The sequence below is a fragment of the Eptesicus fuscus genome, chromosome 13 (genome assembly GCF_027574615.1).
Source record: "Eptesicus fuscus isolate TK198812 chromosome 13, DD_ASM_mEF_20220401, whole genome shotgun sequence".
In the NCBI taxonomy this organism is placed as follows: Eukaryota; Metazoa; Chordata; class Mammalia; order Chiroptera; family Vespertilionidae; genus Eptesicus; species Eptesicus fuscus.
Genome location: NC_072485.1, coordinates 1616127 through 1622190, shown reverse-complemented (window position 1 = coordinate 1622190; position 6064 = coordinate 1616127). Strand labels below are relative to the sequence as shown.

The window sequence follows — 6064 nt, the reverse complement described above, 5'->3', positions numbered from 1 at the left end:
TTTATTAGACTCTTGTCTTATTTTTCTTTTTTTAAAAAAATAGATTTTATTGATTTTTTACAGAGAGGAAGGGAGAGTGATAGAAAGTTAGAAACATCGATGAGAGAGAAAAATGGATCAGCTGCCTCTTGCACAACCCCTACTGGGGATGTGCCCGCAACCAAGGTACATGCCCTTGACCGGAATCGAACCTGGGACCCTTCAGTCCGCAGTCCAACGCTCTAGCCACTGAGCCAAACTGGTTTCGGCTAGACTCTTGTCTTATGCTTTGGTGTCTGCTTGCGGATTCAGGATAATGTAATGGTATCTAAGATTAAAAATTAATGGTACATATATTTTTTAAGAGGAATACTCTGAGAGTATTAATTGCCTTTTAATTTATTGAAATATTACAGATGTCCCCTTCCCCCATTAACCCCCAGCACCTTGCACCCGCATCCCCCGCCCCGGAGTAGCTTTTGAATGAATCTAATACTAATGGACTTTGGGTCTTAATGCTTTCGGCAGTTGTAGAATAAGGAAACAGGCTTCGTCTGTAAAGATAAAGGTTCGTGATATGTGAAGCCCTCCCCTCCCCAGGAGACGGGTAAGAAGCAGCAGGGGTGACAATCCCCTCAGAAGAAGCTTCAGTTGCTTTAACTTGAAAAACGATTGAACACCAGTAAACTGGGAGGCGAATATTCTCTAATGAACAGTAAGTGGAATGAAAAGGTTTTACCTTCATGTGAAAGCCACGATTTTGAATTCTTTCCCCTTAGAAAGTATCTGGTCTAACGTTGCTGACATGTGGCTTGGCTCTGAGATTGTAACTTTAATCCAATGAAACGAAGCATTCCAACACCATCCATCCCCTGCCTGGCCGCTAGTCCCTCCATGGCATAAGCACTTTTTGTGGGCCTCTTTGAGGGAGGCTAGCACAGTAATTAGGTCTGACTGAGCATTTTGTTTAATGGAGGAGGCTTGTTGCCGCTCTGGTTTAATTAATTCCACAAAGCGGAGGTAAGGAGCACACCTCCATTGTGGTCAGGAGTTTCTTTTAAAAAGATCTGTTACTCAGTTGCTCACAGTAGTTTCAAACCCTGAATCTATTGACTTGTGCATCTCATGGGAAACAGTCCTCCGTTAATTTGAAATTGTTCACTGGGTATGATCTGAGAGATTTCCAGGGTTGAGCTAGAATAGCCTTTCTTAAAAGTTCCCCTCTTGCAGGCCCCATTGGAGGAAGACAGGAGAAGTCCCCACCCAAAAAGTAATCACAGACATTGTTTCTAGTTAGAATATAATAAATTCCAACGAGAAGCAAAGTCCGTAATTCCTTACACAGCCTTTTTCTCTAAGGTAGACAAGTGTTAACTAGATACTCCACACGGGTCTCCGGGCGGCGGGAACAGGCTTTCTTACCGGCTCTAGAGCAGGGTCCTCACACTGTTTAAACAGGGGGCCAGCTCACTGTCCCTCAGACCGTGGGAGGGCCGGACTATAGTTTAGAAAAAACTATGAACAAATTCCTATGCACACTGCACATATCTTATTTTGAAGTAAAAAAACAAAACGGCAAAAACACCCGCATGTGGCCTGCGGGCCGCAGTGTGAGGACGCCTGCTCTAGAGGAAAGCAAACACTCAGAATGGACTCCCTCTACTGTGCGCCTCTCTCCCTGCAGCCCTTCTGCACGTCCCCGCTCGTTTTGGGAAACATGGGCAGCTGTAGAGCTTTCACTCTGGCAGGTCCACCAGGAGGCCAATAGCTACAGCTACGCATTGCTCTCACCCAAGGGCAGACGGCATCTCTACAAGCGTCACTTTCATTTGCCCTGGGAGTTAGTGATGTGGAGGCAAGCCTTTAGGGAAAAGACTACCTTTTAAAAAAAATTTTTTTTTTGCGAGACAGTTTGTTGTTCCACTTATTTATTCATTCATTGGACAAAACGTCAACTAAAAGCCACCCGGCCAGGGCAAGACTCCATTTCTAAATGAAGCTGTTGCCCTGGCTGGTTTGGCTCAGTGGATAGAGCGTTGGCCTGCGGACTCGAGGGTCCCGGGTTTGATTCCGGTCAAGAGCACATGCCTGGGTTTAGGGCTTGGTCCCCCAGTGGGGGGCGTGCAGGAGGCAGCCGATGGATGATTCCCTCTCATTGATGTTTCTCTTTCGCTCCTCCTTTCCCTTCCTCTCTGAAATCAATAAAAATATATTTAAAAAAACAAAGCTGTTGCCCTTCTCTCAAACACAAGAGATAAGCAACCAGGCGGTTTTTAGAATCTTGGGTTACTTCTACCCCCACCTGAAAGGACGTCTTGGGCCTTGCTTTTCCTGCGCAGGGGCTGCTGGTTACGGAGGGCTTAGTCCGCGCTGGAAAGCTGCCACAGGTGCAGTGCGATAGGCTGATTACCAAAGAGGGGCTGTTTGAAAAAGGCATTACCAATTCAAGACAATGAGAGAAATGGAAATCGGTCTTGTTCCCCATTCTTTGGCCCAAATGAAGGCTTATTGGGAAGGTCCTCACAAACTTAGAGGAGCCACAGAGGTAGGCAAGACCAGTTTTCTGTCCGACCCAAATTTCCCACCCCGCTTGGATGTAGCTTCAGGTGGAAGTGGGCTGTGCAATTCCGAGGACAAGCTGAAAAGAGAGCTCCTTGCAGCTGCTGAAAGTTTGACTTTTCCCCCAACTTGGATGTGGTGAGGAGTTACTGGGCGTCACACCTACACTAATGATACCCGAGTTCAGGATCCAGAGGCCAGAAAAGACCGTCTGGGTGGGTGGGGTGTGTAACTCCAGGGGTTACTTGCTGTGATGAGCAATCCACTTTTCGGGCTAGAAGAACCTTTTGGGAGGAGGGACAGGGTGGGCCATGTGCGAGGCAAAGGCAGGGTGTGGAAATCCACTGCTGAGCGCCCAGGGCCTAAAAAACCCCTCCCTCCACGCTCAGCCTGGCCCCGCCCCCGCCTCCACTTAGGAAAGTCTGAAGCATGCTTGGAAAGCTGCTTTCTGTTTTTCTCTCTCTTCCTCCCCCTCTGCCGAGCTCCCAGCTGCTCGACCTCTTGCATAACTGAGAGCACTGAGGTTTGATGCACTCCAGATGTGGGGAAGGGTGGGATCGAGTCCCCTGAGTGCTCTAACTGTGGGAACGTAGGGCCTTGACAGCAGGAACTGGGACACGGCACAGCCTCAGCGTGGGATCCGGGTCCCTGGCCCCTGGTCCCTGGTCCGGGAGGATAGAGAAAAGCTGATGCTATTTCAGCTCCCTGCCTCAGCACCAGTTGTCTCTGTGGCAGGCCCGCGGATTCCGAGATTCCTCCCCACCAAGACTGTCCAGGAGAGCTGGACACGGTGACTTACATGCAAAGCCTCTGAGGTTCCCAGTCTGAGCTCCTCCCCGCAAAGGCTGCGTCTTGGCACAGAGGACACAGTTTGGGTGCTTCTTTTTCTCTGACAAGAGGAGTCTGAAGATTTCTGTTGTAATCTGCCTCATGAAAGGTGGCCAGGGTCAAAATACTCTCAGGAAGCTCCAACAACATGAAGAGGAATTGGAAGAGGCTCCCCTCCCCCCCATCCTAGGGGTGCGCTCTGGCCTCCTGCGTGGGGCCCCAGCTAAAGCTGGCCCTGCCAATAAGTGACCGAGGTTCCTGCAGGCCAGCCTCCCGCTGCTCCTGGGTTAGGCAGAGAGGACACACACGAAAGCCCGTCCCCAAAAAGACAACTTAGTTCTGCTACCCGCCCAGCTGCCATTGCTGCCAGCCTGGGCCTTTCTGCTCCCTCCTGCAGCGTGGGACAGTCTCGGGGGTCCCTCTGGTGCCTTCAAGGGGTCCAGTCCAGCTGAGTTCAGCTCCCCAGGGCCTCCCAGTCAGCCTCCTGGGGCAGGAGCTGGCCTGGCCAGGTACGGATCCTCTGTCAGTGTTGGGTTTCGGGGTGGGGGTTGAAGAAGGACTTCAGGCTGTTTCCAGGCTCTCAGGTGCTCAGGTCCCCCTTTTCGCCCTTATTTTCTCCCCTGCTCCTACCGGAACCCAAACTGCTCCCGGATGGCGCGCTCAGCTGTGTTCTACCGCTGCTCTCCGCTTGTACCCGGAGGTGGGGCGGGAGCGGCAGGAAGCCTTCCGGTGCTTCGCAGCCTGCGCGGCCCTGGCCCGTGCTCTCCTGCCGGCCCCGGAGACGCCGTGCAGCCTGCCGCGCAGGGCCATCCACCCACTCACAGCTCTTCGCGGTGGGACTTGGAAGAGGGTGAGGAGGAGGGGTGTCGGGGGCGACCTGGGTGCCCGCAGCACACGTTCTGGAGAGGGTGCTGAGTACGCTGAAGGGCTGGGACCGTGAGGCTCCCGGGAGCCCACGGAGAGCCAGGCGTCTAAGGTTAAGACGGGGAAGGAGGGGGAGGGGGGAGAAACTGTCAAAAACTCCCTCTCAGAAGAGCCTGGAAACCTGGGGGTGGAGAGTGGTCCGGGAGGGGAGGGGGTGCGGGGGGTGGAGAGCCCAGCTGCAGGACGGAACAAAGCGGTCGCTGTGCAGGCGGGGGTGGGGGTGCTGCTATGGGAAAGGCGGGGTGGACCTTGGGCTCCGGACCCACAAGGGCGTCTTCTCCCGCTGGCCTAGCCGACCGGACGCGGGCCGGGGGCCGGGGGCCGGGGGCGGGGACTGGCGGAGGGGCGGGGCGGGCCGCTCTCCTCCGCCTCCTCGGCGGCTCCGGGGAAAAGCTGCAGCGTCCGGTCTGGGGCCGCGCGGCCTGGCCAGACCCGGGGCCGGCGCGCCCTCTCCTCGAGGTAAGGACACCCTCTGCCCTCCCGACGCCCGCGGGTTCCGCGTGCTGCGCGGGCCCCAGGCCTGGTGGAGCCCTCAGGTGAGCTCTGGGCTGGGGGGCCCGGAAGAAGCCCACGGGGGGGCAGGGGAGTGCGTGGGGCGAAGGGGCTCTGGGGAGTGGGCTCAGCCGCTCCTCTGCGAGCCGCGCGCTTCTGCCCCCCCCCCCGCGCCTCCGCCAGGGGGAGCCCGAGCGCTCTGCCCCAGGAGGGGCGCTGGACCCACCCCGTCCAGATGTGCCGCGGGGTCCCTTCCACCCCTCTCTTGCCCCTGCGCCGGAGGGGGCCCCTGGGGCATCTCCGCTCCCACTCCGGTCGGGCCGCCCTGAGGGACCAGGAGGGGATGCGAGCCGCTCGGAGGCTGGGGGTCCGGGAGGGACTCCTGGGTGGACTCAGGAGATGGGGAGCACCCTCCCCGCCCTCCCCTGAGGCACCCCGTTCTTTGGCGTCCGGGAGGCGGGACGGGGCACCGGGAGAGCCCCAGCGTCCTGCCCCGCGCGCGGCCCGGATGCTGTCCCCGCGGGGTCCCCTCCAGCCGGGCTGCTCCGAGGAGCCGGGCGGGGCGCCGGCGGGGGCGAGCGGGGACCCCGGCGCCGGGCGCGGCCGCCTTCTGGACCCGTTAGCTCGGCGGGGCGACGCTGCCCGAGGCTGACTCATCGCGGCGGCCACACAGGCAGCTCCCACCACGTCAGAGGCCTCCCACGCGCGTCCCGTCTCCCGGCCCCGGCCGCGGGGAGCCCACTCCATCCCCTGCACCCCGCGCCCACGAAGTCCCCGCAGCCCTCGGACACGCGCGCCCCCTCCTGCAGCTGCTCTGCGGGGCGCGGGCGGGGCCGGGCCGCCGTGCCCCCCGCGCAAACAAGCGGCGCCTTCTCCTCGCTCCCGAAGAAAGGCCGCTTGTCCCGGGCGGCGGGCGGGCGGGGCGGCGCCCAACACTGCGGCCTTGTCCCGCCGGCGGCCACCCCGCCGCCCGCGACGCGGGAGAGGGCACCTCCCTGCGCCCACCCGCCCGCGGCAATGAGCCGGGGCCCTGCCGCTGGCGCCTCGCCAGCCCCGCCTCCCACGGTGGGGACCCCTGGCCGCCCCCTCCGCCTCCCAGCCCCCGCGGGCCCCTCGGTGCTTCGGCCGCTGCCCAGACCCTCGGGGACCCCTCCGGCCTCCGTCTCCCCACCCCCTGCCCCTCAGCGCTCCCGCTCCCGTTCTCCCTCCACGCGCCTTCCCTCCCGCCGTGGACCTTCCCTCTGACGCCCGGTCTGGGGCCTGGACCTCCCGCTCCTTCCCG

At 59.2% G+C, this 6064-nt stretch overlaps 1 protein-coding gene across 1 annotated transcript in view; it reads left to right on the top strand.

Annotated features, from left to right (window-relative positions):
- The first annotated feature begins 4680 nt into the window (after window positions 1-4680).
- The window catches only part of PHLDB1 (pleckstrin homology like domain family B member 1), a 46603-nt gene continuing 45219 nt past the window's right edge, over window positions 4681-6064 (top strand). The window contains exon 1 of the mRNA XM_054725162.1: window positions 4681-4749. The gene's annotated coding sequence lies outside the window, so the exon portion shown is untranslated. The remainder of the gene's footprint in view (window positions 4750-6064) is intronic.